The sequence below is a fragment of the Jaculus jaculus genome, chromosome 12 (assembly GCF_020740685.1).
Source record: "Jaculus jaculus isolate mJacJac1 chromosome 12, mJacJac1.mat.Y.cur, whole genome shotgun sequence".
Taxonomy (NCBI): Eukaryota; Metazoa; Chordata; class Mammalia; order Rodentia; family Dipodidae; genus Jaculus; species Jaculus jaculus.
Genome location: NC_059113.1, coordinates 19,797,148 through 19,815,673, shown reverse-complemented (window position 1 = coordinate 19,815,673; position 18,526 = coordinate 19,797,148). Strand labels below are relative to the sequence as shown.

The window sequence follows — 18,526 nt, the reverse complement described above, 5'->3', positions numbered from 1 at the left end:
TAAGCACTCATATCCATCCACTTTGCCAAGCACAGAATGTCAGCAGTAGCTTTCTTCCAAGATGATCATGGATCCTAAAGTCACATCCAGGGTAACAAAAACTGCACGGTGCTTCCAAAAAAGTCCTCTGGCAAGATTGACCCAGAGAGAGCTAAAAAGCTGTCCCCTCACCCTCCTCTACCCTCTTGCCACACCATGTCCATAGCAGAATGAAGCAGCCACACCTCTGAGGTTGATGGAAAGTGATGGAGAGATTTTGCTCCTGACTTGAACCCGTGGGGTCGATACGCATGGGAAGACCTTACACGCAAGCGTGAGTACCAGAGTTCACTGGTCCTCAGAACCTATATAAAGGCAGGCACTGCAGCATTAGTGTCTATATCCCAGCACACCTAGGAAGAGAAGGAGGTGGAAATAAACTTGTGAACCAGCTAGCCTGGTGAACACAGTGGTGAACTATGAGAATGAGAGACAGACCTTGCCTCAGATAAGGTGGAAGATGAGGACCAACATCCAAGGTTGTCTTCTGACCTCCACACGTATGCTGCAGCTCATGCATGGGCATGCATGTGCGTGCACACACACACACACACACACACACACACACACACACACACACACACACCTCTTAGCAAAATTATAGACTCATAGAAACATAACTATAAATCGGAGTAACTGAGCACCCTAAAATAAGGATGTTGTCAATAATTACATTAATTGGGGCTGGGGAGATTGCCTAGTGGTTAGGGCACTTGCCTGCAAAGCCAAAGGACCCAGGTTTGATTCCCAGCACCCATGTAAGTCAGATGCACAAGGTGGCACGTGTGTCTGGAGTTTGTTTGCAGTAGTTGGACGCCTTGGCACACCCAATCTCTCTCTCTCTCTCTCTCTCTCTCTCTCTCTCTCCCCCCTTCTCTCCCTCTCTCTCTCAAATAAATTAATAAAATTAATTGTGTCAAGAAAAGAGTTTAAAGCAAGGCCTTCCAGGGAGAAACAATACTTGGATAAACCATCATCTGATAAATAGCAATTGATTATTAGGAAAGATTATTAGCGATTGATTATTAGGAAGAATCATGGCTACTAGTTTTGATGTTCAGCTTGGTGCTGTTAATCTCAGCAAATCTCCAGGTCATTCTTTAAAATATTGATGCTAGACCCCAGCCCCAGACCAATTAAATGAGAATTCTTGCAGGTTGGGACTAAACATCAAGGATCTTTTAAAAGATCCCCAAGTGATTCTAATGGGTGGCTCAGGTTGAAAAACTGCTGTCTTAGTTAACAGAGCTTAGTTACCTGAAGAGGGAAATACTGCTTTTAAAGCAATTTGACATTTTCCCTTGAGCACCAGAAGAAGCATGTTGATTAATTAACATTTTCCAAACAGCAGCAGTGGATTAACTGCTGCTAATGCTCAGGCCATGGAATTAGACACGACTCCTCCTGTACACCACATTCTTCTCCCCAGACAGAAACTTGAACATAGATTTCTGAAAACAAGGGCTTGGCAAACAATAGTCAGAGATAGGCTGACTTCAGCTGAGCAAGCGATGCTGCAGGGAGCAGAGAGAAAAGTGCACATGCTCATTTCCGCATTCACATAAAGACATGACTTGTTTGGTGTGTGTGTGTGTGTGTGTGTGTGTGTGTGTGTGTGGTGTGCATGTGGAATTTTGTATGTGTGTCCACACACAGGTGTGCAGGTGGAGGCCAGAGGAGGTTGACATTGAGTGTCTTCCTCAATCACTCTCCATCATATTTTTAAATATTTTATTCATTTATTTCATTTTAAGAGAGAGAAGCAGTTAGAGAGAGATTGAGAGCTCCTGGGCCTCTAGCTACTGCAAACAAACTCCAGATGCATGCGCCACCTTCTGCATCCAGCTTATGTGGGTACCAGGGAATCAAACCTGGGTCCCTAGGTTTTGCAGGCAAGTGCCTTGACTGGTAAGCCATCTTTCTAGCCCCCACTTTTTTTATATATAGGGATTGTTACTGAGCCTGGAGCTCACTGATTCCACTAGACTAACTGGCCAGCAAATCCAGGGGATCCTCCTGTGTCCATATCCCCAGAATGAGGATTGAAGGCACACCTCTCCAAGGCAGGCTTTTACATGAGTACTGGGAAGGAGTCTTAAGTCAGGTCCTTATGCTTGCGTGGTAAGCAGTTCACCTACTGAACCATCTTCCTCACCCTTCTATCATGCAAATATTCACTAGGCACACCAGCAACTCTGCTAGGCTAGAGATTCTGAGATTAAGAGGAGATGACCGGGGCTGGAGAGATGGCTTAGCGGTTAAGCACTTGCCTGTGAAGCCTAAGGACCCCGGTTCGAGGCTTGATTCCCCAGGACCCACGTTAGTCAGATGCACAAGGGGGCGCACGCATCTGGAATTCGTCTGCAGTGGCTGGAAGCCCTGGCGCGCCCATTCTCTCTCTCTCCCTCTCTCTCTCCCTCTTTCTCTGTCTGTCGCTTTCAAATGAATAAATTAAAATAAACCAAAAAATTTTTAAAAAAAAGAGGACATGACTGTTGTCTCCATAAGTGATAGTCTAAAGACAGAAGTTTCCAAGTATGCACTGTGATTGAGGAACAATTGGGAGGCCCAAGGAGGAAATACACATGCCTTGGGATGACAGGGGAAAGTTCCTGGAATAGGAGTTAAGTCTGGAAGGTTAAGTCAGAGTCTCCAGGTCAGTGGACAAAGGTGAGGAAAAGCATGCCCAGTCTTGGGAGACAGCACAAGCAACAGGCAACATTGGAAGGTAGTCAAGAGGCTGATTCTAAAGACATGAGTATATGAGTATAACCTTGAAGGGGATGAGGGTCAGTAATGGACTGGAGGGAGGGAACCGGCCTGGTCATAAGCACATGTAGAATGCTCAGTCCAGAGGCACATAGAGCTTGCACTCCAGGCATGGTGCCCAGCATCACCAGCATCATCCTGGAGCTTACTAAAAGTAGATCTTAGGCCCCATCCCAAATGCACTAATGCAGAATCTACATGGCTAAGGAGTTCTCCAGATGATTCCTGTGTACACTGAAGTTAGACCCATCTCCAAAGAAAAGGTTTCACGAGGGAGAAAAAAGGACATTTAGGAAACTATAGAAATGAATTGCCAACCCATCAGTGTGTGCACGTACGCAGGTGTATTAACAAGTTCTACAGATGATTCCTGTGCACACTGAAGTTTGAGACACATCACCAAAGAGGAGTTTCATGAGGAAGAAAGGGGTGACACTTTAAGAAGAGCATTTAGGCTGGAGAGATGGCTTAGCGGTTAAGGTGCTTGCCTGCAAAGCCTAAGGACCCAGGTTCGACGCTCCGGGTCCCATGTAAGCCAGACACACAAGGTGACACAAGCATGCAAGGTCACACATGCACACAAGGTGGCACACACATCTGGAGTTCAATTATAGTGGCTGGCGGCCATGGCACACCAATTCTCTCTCTCGTCCTCTCTCTTGCTCTCGCTCTCACTCTTGCTCTCTCACATAATAATAATAATAGTAATAATAACAATAATGTCAGTCTGTTGGGCTTGCCTCAAAAAAATAAAAGAAGATCATTTAGGAAACTATAGTAACAAACTGTCAAACATGGTATGTGCCTGTGTGTGTGTGGGGGGGGGGGTGTTTGCCCATGTATAGAGGTCAATGTCAGATATCTGCTTCAATCTCCACCTAATTTGCTCATTTGTATGTTTGCTTGTTTATTTGAGGCAGGGTCTCACTGTAGACCAGGTTGACCTGGAACTCACTCTATGGCATATGCTTGCCTCTAACTCATGGTGATCTTCCCATCTAAGCCTCCCAAGTGCTAGGATTAAAGGGGTCTGAACTCATGTCCTCATGTTTGCACAGCAAGCGCTTTACCCACTGAGCCAGCTCCCTGGCCCTAAACCACCTCTTTAACAGCTCTTTACAGCTGCCTATAGAGAACTGATTCCATACATAGACTGTCCTCACAAGTTTTCAGGTAATGCGTGCAACATTCAGGTAATTCTTTCAAAGATAAGCCAGGTTGTCTCCTTGTCTTTAGTTTGTACCAGATTAGCCACAGTCCTATGAGAACCATGGGTCACTGCATTAAATTATGCAATGTCTACTGTCATTTGTATATGCTCTGAATGTGTCCTCCAAGGACGTATGTGTTGGAAGTTGGGTCCCCAGTGTGAGGATGTAAGAGGTGATGGGACCTTTCAGAGGTGAATTTAGTGGAAGTAATTAGGTCACTGGGGACAGTGCCTTCCAAAAACATTAATGTAGTTCTCTGGGGACCCTGGCTAGTCTTGTTACAAAACAGCAAGCCTGTCCCTTCCCTAGTCTTCTCCCTCTCCCTCTCTCTCTCTCTCTCTCTCTTCCTGTCCCACCATGTGATCACTTCCTCTCACATGTGTTACAACCATGATACCATTCATTATGATATACTTCAGCCAGGGGATCCTCATTAAAATCAGTAAAGAGCTGTTTGGACTTTCCCTACTCCTAAACTGAGCTAAATAAACCTCCTTTATAAGACAGAAAACAGAAAGCAGACTAATACAATCTCCATGATGGAATTTCAGAAGAAAGGAAGAAAGGTCCCTTTGTATGTTTTTTATTATTTTTATTTTATTTATTTTAGAGAGAGAAAGAGAGGAGAGAGAGAGAATTGGCACACCAGGGCCTCAGCCAATGCAATTGAACTCCAAATGTTTGTGCCACCTGGTGGGCATGCTTCTGTATCTTGCTAATGTGGGATCTAGAGCATCGAGCATGGGTCCTTAGGCTTCACAGGCAAGCACCTTAACCACTAAGCCATCTCTCCAGCCCCCTTTGTCTGTTTTTTGACAACAATTAAAAGCCATGAGATTGTAGTCTTTCTCTGTTAGAGTTAAATGGGAACTGTCCTGACATGGTTCTCAGAGAACCAGCCAAAATCAGGTGTGGATGTTGTTAGATGTATGGACTGAGAGAGAGTTAGGAAAAGGAAGAGAGAGAGATTTGAAAAGAGAATTGGAAGTTGCTGGGTGTTTGGGGATGTTCTAGTGGTGAAAATCCCCCTTGATCATGTGAAATGAGACCAAATGAGATGGCTATGAATCAGAACTTTAGGCCTTCCTTTTCCTCAGAAAACCTACATCCTTTCCCCACAACCCCACAAGAGAATCTGGAGGAAAGTGAAAGAGAGGTCATGGTCTACTAGGTAAAAAATGGGGGGTTTAAAAGGACAAACAAGCAATTAGTCTATAAATAGCCACAAGTGTACCTCATCTTTAACAATCAACGTGTTATTGAACAGGGCGTACACATTGGACTTGGGTTAAATTAAACCTATTTTAAGCCCATTCTGGGAATTTTCTATTTAAAAGAATCCTTTGTAGAATGGCTAATCACCCACTAACGAAGCTTTTGTTAAATCTGGAGTTTTGCAAAGCTGAAGTTCCCAAACTGACTATTTTAGAAAGATCACCCTGAAGATATCTGGCAGTGTACAGCTTGACTGTGTGCCAAAGAACTGAAGCCCATGGCTAAGGAACCCATACTGCAAAGGAAGTAGATAGAGCCTGCCCTTGGGGAAAATGGGTAGGTAGACAGGGAGAAGCCATGACTAGAAGAGTAGGTTAGGTCCAGGGAGCAAGTGAAACAGATTTGGCTGGTAATGAAAAGGGAAAGAGTAGGTGTCTCGGTGGACAGCACCTAGGAGGTGCACAGAAGTGAGAATGAGAGTCCAAAAGAATGAGCAGGTAGTATTTGAACTGTGTTAAAGCTTCTTCTCTCATCTAGTCTCGAGACTTCTGGTGCTGATATCCAGGGCGTTTCAAAATGCTGTTAATTCAATGACCTGTAGGGCATCTATGAGTTCTTAACTAGCTAGAGAGACATACTACTTGGGAGCAATGGAAAATACAAGTAATTTAGTGTTAATTGAGTGATCTTGCATATCTTGATGCTCACTGTCAAAATCAGACAGCCTCTGTGCTACATTGCTTGGAATACATTCACAGAAAAGGTGGAGTCCATAATGAAAAACGGAGAAAGAGAGATAATTTGGAAATGGGTAGAAAAAGACAGTCAGAGACAAATACAGGCACAAAGCAACTTAGGACTGTGTTTAAGTAACAAACCTAAGACATGGTCTCAAAATGAAAAAGATCTATCCAGTCATGGGCACTCTAAGAAAAGGTCAAGGGTGGGCTGGAGAGATGGCTTAGTGGTTAAGCGCTTGCCTGTGAAACCTGAGGACCCCGGTTCGAGGCTCGATTCACCAGGACCCACGTTAGCCAGATGCACAAGGGGACGCACGCGTCTGGAGTTCGGTTTGCAGTGGCTGGAGGCCCTGGTGTGCCCATTCTCTCTCTCTCTATCTGCCTCTTTCTCTCTCTGTCTGTCACTCTCAAATAAATAAAAATAAACAAAAAAGAAAAGAAAAGGTCAAGGGTGAGGAGCTATGGACCAAGGAAATTTCCCATCGCCATAGCCATCTAGGATCATCATGCCCTTCTCAACAATTCCACAGACTAAAACACACTCCTCCTATATAGCAAGGCTAAAGGGGTAAGAAATTGTTCATTCATTAAAAAAAAAAAAACCTACTGAGTTCCTAGTTCTACTGAGATGGGGAGCTTCAGAATTTCCCCATTGTCTTTATAAAAAGTTCGCATGGGGTAGGAAGATTGAGAGAAGGATCTTGGTGCATACCTAAAATCCCAGCACCCAGAAGGCAGAGGCAGTAGGATCATGAGCTTGAGGCCATCCTCGGCTATATAGCAACACCTAGTCTAATGGAAGAAATGCTATGAGATCCTTCAGCAGGTTAAAGAAAATCTAAATGTGCAGAGGTAGGTCTCAATTTGAATAAGTTAAAGATTACTAAAAATACCTAAGTCTCGGGGCTATTAACTATTGTTCTAGTCTTCATCTAAGGTTATGGAGAGAGGTATTTCCATGGCATTGTTCCTGAGTAGGGTGAGATTTGGAGGATGGGCAAGCAGAGGCTTCCTCACAGGTAAGTTCCTCCTTTGCCTGATATACCCAGTCCTTTCCCCAATCAGGTCCCAAGTAAGAGAGAAGCTGGGAACTCGTAGAAGGGCAGAGGCAGAAGAGCACCAGACCAGTGAATCAGAAAAGAAACCAGGGCCTGAGAAAGAATCCAATTGATGGGGAAACAAGAGGGTCAGAAAGGGGTTAAGTAGAGTCCAAGGGAGCTCTATTTAGATTTCAACCAAGATCAGTACCAGCTATTTCTCAAAAGCTTTTAAGAGTTCATGTAACTTAGCAACTGACCTATGTTTGGTTTTTGTTTGCTTTTTCCCATGTTAGTTTCTCAGTAGTTACTATCAGGAAAAAATTTACTTAAGACAATTTGCTGAGATAGGTGAAGCGAGGAGTGGACATGTGTTGTGTCCTCTCTGTCAAGGTCAAGGACAAGGCGGGACAACATCAGCAACAACAACAAAAATGTCAGGAAAAAAAAAGCTCCATTTCTTTGGATCCTCAAAAGGCAAATCAAGATTCAGTGGTTGTCCCTAGGATTCAGAAATGGTCTGGACAGAGGGTCAGATAAAGAGGACCCTGGTGGGCCACCTGCTTAGATACTTCAGGAAAGCAGAACTGTGGGTTTTATTACTCTTCTACTTCACAATGAGCAGCAGACCAGGGTACCTCACATGTTTGGGTCCAGCGATCCCTCAGGAAGAAAGGGAATGGGAAATAACCTGGGCTCTTTGACCTGACTCCAGAACCCCAAAAGAACCCCAGCCTTACTCCTCCACCATATTCTACTTGCTCTTAGTGAAGAATGTTCTGGAAGGCCGTGAACAGGGAGCTCCTGCGCTGAAAGATGAATCCCTGGAATGGTAGTCACACTGAACAGGGAAGCACGTGCGCGCGCACACACACCCTTCACCACTCCTAGCTAATGCTATGGAATCTGGCATTGGCAGTTGCAAGGACAGTTCCCAGGTGCCTCAGTCGCTAGCGGCGTCTGAAGATCAGCACCACCTCCGCGGACAGCTCATAGCAGACCCGTCCTAAAGGACAGGCTCTGCTCTCCCTTCCCTGGGCACTTGGCCGAAGGCAGCTCTCACACCTCACTTTCCCTGAGGACGGTCATGTCACTTCACTGTAGAGACGTAGGCCCCTGGGACAGTGTGGCTGTTTTTACTGGTTTAGACCTCAGTGGCAGAGTTTGTCATCTAATGGGCTCAGGATGGCTGCCCCTGCCTCAGATACCACTTCCATATTCAAGATAAGACAGAACTCACTGTAGTAACATCTACTCATTATATTAGGGAAACAAGAGCCTTCCTTGAGGCTCGTAATTAGATCTCACTGGCTTGTGCTATTGGATGCCTGCGAGCTACAAAGGAGGCTGGAGAAGTAACTATTTAATTTTTCCAGCCTTTTTCATTGAAGGGAACAGACGGGAGTTAATGTAACCACCCAAGGTGTCCATCATAAACAAAAACAGAAGCACTGTGGGGCTACCTCCGCATCTATAAGGTTCAGTCATTCCAACACCTGTTTCATAAGGGTGATGTGAAGCCGGGTGTAATGATACCCACTAGACATGAAATCACGTCAGATTTTAAGAGGATAAACATAACACTGGTGATGGTGTGGCGCTAATGTCCATCAGGGGCTCTCCAGGCTAGAACGGTGTGCCTCAACATAAAGTCAGGGAAGCTTGAGTCTTCTAGCAGGGAGCAGGTCTGAAGGAAGCACCTTTATTACAAAGATGTTGGGATTTTGTTGATCCACTATGTAGTAAGAAATGTCCCAGGATAGGGGCCGAGGAGATGGCTCAGTGGCTAAAAGTGCTTGCTTACAAAGCCTTCTGGCCCATGTTCTACACCCCAATGCTCACATAAAGCTACATGCACAATGGGGTGTTTTCTCATTTTCTCTCTCTCTTTCTCTCTCTCCCTCCCTCCCTTTCATAAGTGAATAAAATAATAAATATATAAATTATATGTATATATAAATTATATGTGTGTCTCTGAGGAGAAAATAGGACCAATATGAAATGTCACTTAGAGGAGGAGATTGGCAGCTATAAATGTAAGTCAGGCTTTTTTTGTCACTATGAAAAACACCTGGAAGAGAAACTTTAAAGGAAACAAGATTTATTTTGGTGTACAGTTTCAGGGGTTACAGCCCATGGCCGTGGTCACTTGCCTGGACCCTGTGGGCCTATGGTGGGCAGAGGCTCATGGTGGAGGTGCAGAGGAGCAGAGCTGTTGTGGCAGCCAGGAAGCTGAGTGAGGGGCAAGAGGCAGACAACAAGATACATCATTGAAAACATGCCCCCCCAGTGATCGATTTCCTTCACACAGGCCCCTTCTCCTAATTTTTGCACAGACCTGCAATAATTCCTTCAACTTATGAACCCACCAGGGCATTAATTCATTCAGAAGTCAGAGCCCCTATGGCCCACTAGCTTTCCTGAAGCTCACCTCAGACCATTGCTGCACCAAGTAGGAGCCAAGGCTTCAATATGTGAACCTTTGAGGGCCATTTCATAGCAGCCCATAGCGACAGTTATCAACACATTGTGGAACCCGCAAGGGGGCTGTTCAGTGCAGATTTTCCAGTCAGGAGAAAACAACAGTCACCCTTGCAGATATGGAGCCCCAAATTGCCACTCTATGTAATGACCCAAGTAGCCAGGGTGCCCTTCTCTAGGCAAAAGTCCACTTACATGAGAATCATTTATTATCCATATACGTGATGTATGCATGGTCAAGCCTATGCCATGGCACACATGAGAAGCTTAGAGGACAACCTCAGATTGTTTCCCCTCTCTTTCCACCTTCTCCTTTTTACTTTTTTTTTTAACATTTTAAAATATTTTATTATTATTTATTTATTTGACAGAGAAAAAGGGAGAGAGAGAAAAAAACGGGTGTGCCAGGGCTTCCAGCCACTGCAGATGAACTCCAGACATGTGTTCCCCTTTGTGCATCTGGCTAACGTGGGTCCTGGGGAATTGAACCTGGGTCCTTTGCCTTTACAGGCAAATGCCTTAACTGCTAAGCCATCTCTCAGCCCTTTTTTTTTTAATTTTTATTAACATCTTCCATGATTATAAAATATATCCCATGGTAATTCCTTCCCTCCCCACCCCGACACTTTCCCATTTGAAATTCCATTCTCCATCATATTACCTCCCCATTACAATCATTGTAATTACATATATACAATATCAACCTATTAAGTATCCTCCTCCCTTCCTTTCTCCACCCTTTATGTCTCCTTTTCAACTTACTGGCCTCTGCTACTAAGTATTTTCATTCTCACGCAGAAGCCCAGTCATCTGTAGCTAGGATCCACATATGAGAGAGAACATGTGGCGCTTGGCTTTCTGGGCCTGGGTTACCTGACTTAGTATAATACTTTCCAGGTCCATCCATTTTTCTGCAAATTTCATAACTTCATTTTTCTTTACCGCTGAGTAGAACTCCATTGTATAAATGTGCCACATCTTCATTATCCACTCATCTGTTGAGGGACATCTAGGCTGGTTCCATTTCCCAGCTATTATAAATTGAGCAGCAATAAACATGGTTGAGCATGTACTTCTAAGGAAATGAGATGAGTCCTTTGGATATATGCCTAGGAGTGCTATAGCTGGGTCATATGGTAGATCAATCTCTAGCTGTTTTAGGAACCTCCACACTGTTTTCCACAATGTCTGCCCTTTTTTTTTTTAACATTTTTATGGAGGATTGTAATATATGAACATTCTATAATTGGCCCTATTCCCATTGTATTCCATATTCTTTTATTTTAAACTTTCTTTTTAAACATCTTTTTTTTTTCATTTATTTTCTTGAGAGATAGAGAAGCAGAGAGAGAAAGAGAGAATGGGAATACCAGGGCCTCCAGCCACTGCAAGTAAACTCCAGATACATGTGCGACCTTGTGCATCTGGCTTGCATGGGTCCTGGGGAATTGAACCTAGGTCCTTTAGCTTTGCAGGCAAACATCTTAACCACAAAGCCATCTCTCCAACCCTCCACCTTCTTTTTTGAGACAGGGTCTCCATCACTGTTCTCACCCCTCTTGTTTACAAGCTCCTGGATTCTCCTGGCTATGCCTCCCCTTACCACGGGCATGTCAGGACTAGACACATGTATCACTTTGCATCTGGCTTTACATGGGTGCTGAGAAACTGAACCCAGTCTGGCAGGCTTGTAATCAAGCACCTTTAACCACTGAGCCATGTCCCAGACCCTTGAGAACCATGTGTAAGCAACCTGCTCCCTTCAATGCCCAGAAGAATAGTCTTTCCTTATTCTAAGAACATTGACTACATCAACTTAAAGGTAGGCACCATGGGAGAGACAGAGAAACCCTGGGTACCCATGTCTAATTTTTTTGTTTGTTTGTTTTTCGAGGTAGGGTCTCACTCTAGCCCAGGCTGACCTGGAATTCCCTATGGAGTTTCTGGGTGGCCTTGAACTCATGGCAATCTGCCTGCTTCTGCCTCCTGAGTGCTAGGGATTCAAGGTGTGCACCACCATGCCCAGCCCATGTCTAATTTTTTTCTTTCTCTTTAAAAAAAAATTTCTTTTGCAATACTGAGGATAGAACTCAGAGCCTCACCTATGCTAAGTACTCTACCACTGAGCTATACCCCAAGACCCCCAGGAGATCTATGTAAAGGAAACTTCTGAGCACCAATGTCATGTCAATGCCAAAGTTGTGAGCTTGAGCATCTGTTACCTCGTTAGAGGTCAGAGGTCACTATCACAAAGTGAAAGGTAGTAAATTATGATAAGAAGCTCGGATGATGATGATGATGGTAATCACAATCACACAGCAACACATCTTGAGTGCTTGCTGGGTACGAAACACTGCTCTCAGCGTTTTACATGTATCATGTCCTTCCAATAATGTGTGATGGATAGGTCTCTTCTTCTCCCCCCTCACCCCATTTCTTGCTCTTCCCCTAATCATCCTGGCTTCTAGTTCCTGAATTTCTTCCCCCCACACACACACCCACTGCCGTATGGAGCCTCTAAGCCTGTCTTGGGGCTCAAGTCATAAAATGATTCTGGGAAGGAGGAGTGGTTGGTGGAACTCTTGCTATACCAAGAGCCCCCCAGGGTGGTGTGGGGCCAGTACCTTGACCCAAATGGAGCCATCCAGGGGAAAGTACAGAGAAGACCAGTTCCCTGGGGGAGGGAGGGCGGATGCATTAAGGAAGGAGCATCCCTTAGGAAGTGATCCATCACCCGTGACATTAAAATGGAGCCGGAAGAGTTGGAGGACAAGGACAGCCGAGCTTCCTGGCGAATGCCCAGCAGAATGAAACTGGGTGAGCTTCTCATGCCCCCCCCCCACACTCTCTCTCTCTCCCGTCTTCTACCAACTGTCTCAGGAGGCCCTTACAAGACCCAGGCTCACCCATGGCAGGGAATCCAAGTCTTCAGCCGCCTTAGATTCTTCCTGTGCTGTTTGGCCCTTGGCCTCTTAAGTAGTGAACACAACCCCACACTGTCTTATCTGTTGAATCAGAAAATTCAGCCAGTCACTCACATAGAGATCTGCACTCCAAATCTTTTGGGTCCGTCTGAAAGGATGCCTTGATTGTATTGATTAGAGCGACCAGATGTTTTTGCCTTCCTTTTGGCATGGCCTTGAGCTCATATCTTATTACGGCACCAGAGTCTGTGGGCAGGAGTGATGGGAAGTAGTAAATGGGCCTCTCTGAAAGCTAGGGTTCTGCTTGCTGCTGCACATGGTTTTGGGAGATCAGAGCGAGCCCATCCCATTTTCCCAGACTGAATCCCTAGAAGGAGTCTTTTGCCTGTGGATGACTCTTCTTGAGTAACAAGTCGCAGGCACTTTACAGTTTATAAGATACCTCTCTATCAATCACTTCATTTTGAAATGCCATGCAAAACACACAAATGGGAATGAAATTTCCCTTCTCTTAAAGTTGCTTCCTCCTGATATCACCACCTAAAAAAGTTCAACAGTTAGGTAGGGTGTGTCTCCGTTAGGATGCTTGCCTGGCCTGTTGAGGACTCCATGTCTATGCCCAGCACAAGAGAAAAGAAAAGGGGGGAAGAAGAAAAAGACTCAGCTTTCTAGTGCTTTTCATAAGCTCCTGGGATCTGAGGTTTTGGATAGTCTGCATCCAAAATGAAATAAATCTTTTTCCAAAAAAAAAAATCTCCTTGACATTCATAGCTGGAAGGACAGGCTCAGTTGAGACTACCAGCTCCTCTCTGATGCCTCAGCAAAGACAGATAACATGCAAGTGTTTGCGTTTTCTTAAAAAAAAAACAAACACGTAAACATGTACAACTTAACTCAAAAAAATGTATTTTAAAAACTGTATAAATATTTTCACGTTCTATCAACGGACTAGAAAAGCAAAAAAAAAAAAAAAAAAAAAAAACCGAGGAAGGTCAAGGTCATGGCTGCTAGGCCTTCAGCAGACAACTGTGCTCCCGTAGACAGCAGACACTGGGGGTGGTCTCCCACGGGGTCGCTGGTCTCGTCTGAGGCCCCTGGCTTGTTCTTGTTTTAGTTTGGTGTGTTTTATTTTTCATTTTTGCAGACAGAGTTTTATGTAGCCCAAGCTGACCTTGAACTTAAAAATGACCTTGAATGGATCTCCCTGCATCAACACCAGCCTCCCAAATGCTAGCTAAGATTGTGTTACCACACCTGGATATCTGCTTCCCCAGCCCCCTGGGAGTGGGGGGGGGGGTGGACACTGCCTTGAGTGCCACTGTGGCTGTCGTCATTCCAGGCCATAAGACCCAGATGCAGTCTCATAGCCAGGAACTACCCCAGTGAATCACTGATCTGGATGTAATTCCAACACTGGGGAAGCTGAAGCAGGAGGGTCACCTTAAGTTCAAGACCGGCCTTGGCTATATAGTGAGTTTGAGGTCAGCTAGGGTTATATAGTTGGACCCTGTCATCCATACTGGCTCTTCTACTTCCTGCCAGTCACGTGGCTCAGCCCTCAGCCTCTGGGTTCCCTCTGTACTCACTCCAGTGTATTATTCCCATAGCAGATGCCTCCCGTGTTTACGCTCGTAGCCTTGACCTGCCAGCTGTAGTCTCATATAAATATATTCTGAGAGGACAAAGACCCGTCTTAATGTGCCTGAGCATCCCGCTCACAGTCCAGGGCAACTGCTCGCTCTCAGCAGGTCTCAGTGATGAGTGTTAAGCCCGCCCCTGTCTCCTGACTTCAAAGGATCGGTTGCTTGTGAAATCTAGAAGGCTGGGTGCTCATTTCTTTCTCAGACCCCACAGTCTCCCTGTCTGGATGCTCCATCCAGGGTAACCAGGCCTGGAGTCCATCCACCTTCACATCCAGATAAGCGAGTCGGGAAAGTGCTTGTCATACAAGTATGAGGGCCCAACTCTGGATCCTCATCACCTATGTAAAATGCTGGGTGTGGTGGCATGAGCCTACATCCTCAGCATTGGGGACATGGCATGAGGAGAATCCCAGGGGGCTCACTGGCTAGCTAGCCTGGCTGAATCAGTGAACTCTATGTTCAGCAAAAGACCCTGTCTCCAAAAAAAATCAGGTGTAGAGCCAGGCATGGTGGTGCACTCCTTTCATCCCAGCACTCGGGAGGCAGAGGTAGGAGGATCTCCATGAGTTCCAGGCCACCCTGAGACTCCATAGTAAATTCCAGGTCAGCCTGGGCTAGAGTGAGACCCTACCTTGAAAACCAAAAAAAAAAAAAAAGAAAGAAAGAAAGAAAGAAAAGAAAAGAAAATCGGGTGAAGCCAGGCGTGGTGACACCCACCTTTAATCCTAGCACTCAAGAGAAAGAGGTAGGAGGGATTTTCATGAGTCTGAGGCCATCCCGAGCCAAAACAGTGAAATCAGGTTGGCCTAGGCTAGAGTGAGACCTTACCTGAAAAAAATAAATCAATAAATGGAGAGCAACTAAGGACTGGCCTCCACATACAAGCAAACACACGTGTATGTACCGACAGACACACAAACAATATACACATATGCATACCCATCATACTCACATCCAAAAAAAAAAAAAAAAGTCCACTCCCAGTCCTAGCATTTGAAATCCCATCTCCACTGAAGTTGGGAGAATTGAGATTTTTCAGATCCTGCACAACTGAAACACAAAAGGCAGAGATTATTCTGCTTTAGAACAACACTTAAGTATGAAATATCATTCAAATATCCCCCCCAAAAAAAACGCTCAGGTGCTGTCTTATCCTGGGCTCCTGAAGGAGCAGAGCCTGGAACAAATCCTGCCTGATGAGTGGTACTCAGGATAAGATTCCAGGACCACATAGAGAGGGGGAAGGGAAAGGAGGCAGGAAACGATGGAAATACACAGATGGTGGCCTATCACCCAGCTGGTACAGTTCTACAAGAAAGCACAGCCAGCCGCTTACCCACAAGAGAAGTTTCCAGAAAGACGGTGCTGTGTTCTAAATGTTTGGGTCCACCCCAAAATTCATGCATGGAAACGCTGACTCCTAAGATGATGGTGTAGGGAGGTGAAGCCTTGGGGAAATAGTTAGGCCATGACGGTGGAACCCTCTTGGATGAGGTTAGCATCCTTATCAAAGAGGCCACAGAGAGATTGTTCTCCCAGACCACCATGTGAGTGAATATGCAGTCAGGAGACAGGCAGAACCATGAAGAGTGGCCTCCCCAGACACAGGCTTCCGGTGCCTCTGCCTTGGACTCCTGGGTCTCCAGAACTATAAGGAAATATCTGGGGGATCAGGCTTGCTGCACAAGAACAGGAACCTGAGTTCAGATCCCCAGAAGCCATGTAAAAGCAGGATAAGTGGAGACAGGATAAGCCCTGGGCCTCACTGGCCAGCTAGTATAAGTAAATGAATGAGCTCCAGGTTCATGAGAGACCCTGTCTCAAAAAATGAAACTGAGAGTGATTGAGAAAGACATCCAATGTTGACTTCTATTCTCTCCCTGCAAACCCACTGTACACACACACATATACACACACACATGCATACACCACACACATAAATGCATGCAAAAAAAAAAAAGAGGGGCTGGAAAGATGGCTCAGTGGGTGGTTAAAGCCACTTGCTTTCAAACCCTGATGGCCCAGGGTTCAAATCCCCAGTAGCCATATAAAGCCAAATGCACAAAACAGTGCATGTGTCTGGAGTTCGTTTGCAGTGGCAAGAGGCCCTGGTGCTCCCATACTTACTCTCCCTCTCTCTCTCTCTTCTTGAAGATAAGTAATAAATAAACACTATTTAAAAAGTGTCTACTGTTTATGAACTACTCAATTTACAGCATTTTGTTATAGCAGCCAGCATTGACTAAGACAGACCACATGTCACCACTATACCTTAAACAGCCTAGGAGACTGGGAGAGGACAAAGGGAGTCGCATATTTGCTGTCTCTGTGTCTTTTCGCTCTCGTGGGCCACAGATCCTCCCTCTACTTCCAGGATATGTTGTCTAGTTCCTCTGAACAGCACCGGGTAAACCAAGTCTATTGTCTATGACATGTGGTCTGGTCACCCGCAGGCACTGTGGCTGCCACCACAGCAGACGTCCTGGAGGCTTTGCCAAAGTCTGGCCCTTGGTGAGGAGATAGAGACAGATGGCGGTGTTAGGAGACATGGAAGCATCTGGGGTCCTTGGCAGATCAGCCAGCCAAGAACTGGAGGGTAGGTGAGGCTGGGCAATGGGAGAAGAGTCTGAGCTAGACCTGGGACAGATGAGACATACAAGGAACATCCACTCACTGGGAGACCTCCTTGAATATGAATCTCCTGGTGGCACAGGCACTGACATGACCTTCATTCCCAGTCCCCTAAGTTCAGGGCTGAGCCACTCACTCTATTTGCAAGAGATTCAGAAGGCTGAGTGTAGTGGCACATGCCTTTAATCGCAGCACTCAAGAGGCAGAGGTAGAAGGATTGCTGTGAGTTTGAGGTCAGCCCGGAACTACAGACTGAGTTCCAGGTCAGCCTAAGCTAGAGTGAGACCCTACCTACCTAAAATAAAAACTAAAATTAAAGAAAAAGAGAGAGAGACTCAGAAAAGGGGTTCTGCCTCTCACCATAGGTTTATCTCCTTGAAGAAGTCATTGCTAATGGGGTTCCACCTTTCTGGAAATTTAATACTGCTTCATTTCATTGTCTGGTTTCATGCCACAATGTTACCAATAACACAGAAAGATGGGAGCTGATTTGGAATACAGATGCAACAGACTTGAACCAAACCTTCTGAGACCAAAATGACCTTTCAGAGTTGTCCTAAAGTGACATTCATACCCATATATTAATGCTACTCTCACTTTTGGTTAAAGAAGCTTCTCTTTTTGATGGTGGTGACCTTGGGATAGTAATGAGAAATAGTGACAGAGGAGTGTTCAGCACTGAAATATCTCTATTATACCTTCCAAGGCTCAAGGTCCATTGTGGAAGAGGTGGCAGAATGAATGTAAGAACCAACGGAAGAGTAGGACTCCTTACAATGTGCTCTTCCAAACACAAAATGGACTGGATATCCATGACCTTGCAATGCCTGACACTACCTACACAAGACCATTATAATAGGAGGAAAAGATGGTGACATCAAAATAAAAGAGAGGCTGATAGAGAGGGGTAAGGAGTATGATAGATAGTGGAGTTGCAAAGGAGGAAGTGGGGGAGCGAATTAGCATGGTTTATTGTCTATAATTATGGAAGTTGTCAATAAAAATAAAATAAAGTCGGGCGTGGTGGCACATGCCTTTAATCCCAGCACTTGGGAGGCAGAGGTGGGAGGATCATTGTGAGTTTGAGGCCACCCTGAGACTACATAGTAAATTCCAGGCCAGCCTGGACTAGAATGAAGCCCTATCTTGAAAAAACAAAAAATAAAATAAAATAAGGTGGTGCTTGCCTTGACAGCACACATTCTGAAGTTGGAATGATACAGAGAAGATTAGCATGGCTCCTAGACAGCAGTGACCACTGGGGGGACTCAAAATGCATCCAAGTGACAAGAAGTGACAAACACACTCAGCGCTAGGGCTGGAGAGATGGCTTAGCAGTTAAGGTCCTTGCCTGAAAAGCCAAAGGACCCAGGTTCAATTCCCCAGGATCCACGTAAGCCAGATGTATAAGATGGTGCATGTGTCTGGAGCTCATTTACAGTGGCTGGAGGCCCTGGAGCACCTATTCTCTCTCTCTCTCAAATAAATAAATAAAAATTATATTATATATGCATTCTATAGTATATATATAAATTATATATATGTGTGTGTATATAAATTATATATATATGTGTGTGTGTGTATACATATGTTGCTCTTGGCATTAAATAAGACATCTCAATCACACCCCCCAAGGCTCAGGGAACGTTGCAGTAGAGGCAGCAGAAAGAATGTAAGGACGGGGTGGTGTTGGGTTTAGAATATGGCAAAAAGTGGCTACTGCATTTGCGATCTCATAGCAGCTGCTATTACCTACACTACATTAGACCCATCAACATGTCATCATGGATGGTTAAAGAGGAAAAACTAAAAATACATGGTAGAGGGAGGAGGAGG

At 45.1% G+C, this 18,526-nt stretch overlaps 1 pseudogene; it reads left to right on the top strand.

Moving 5' to 3' along the window:
- The first annotated feature begins 17,869 nt into the window (after positions 1-17,869).
- On the top strand, positions 17,870-17,933 carry LOC123453891 (annotated as a pseudogene).
- Positions 17,934-18,526: the final 593 nt, after the last annotated feature.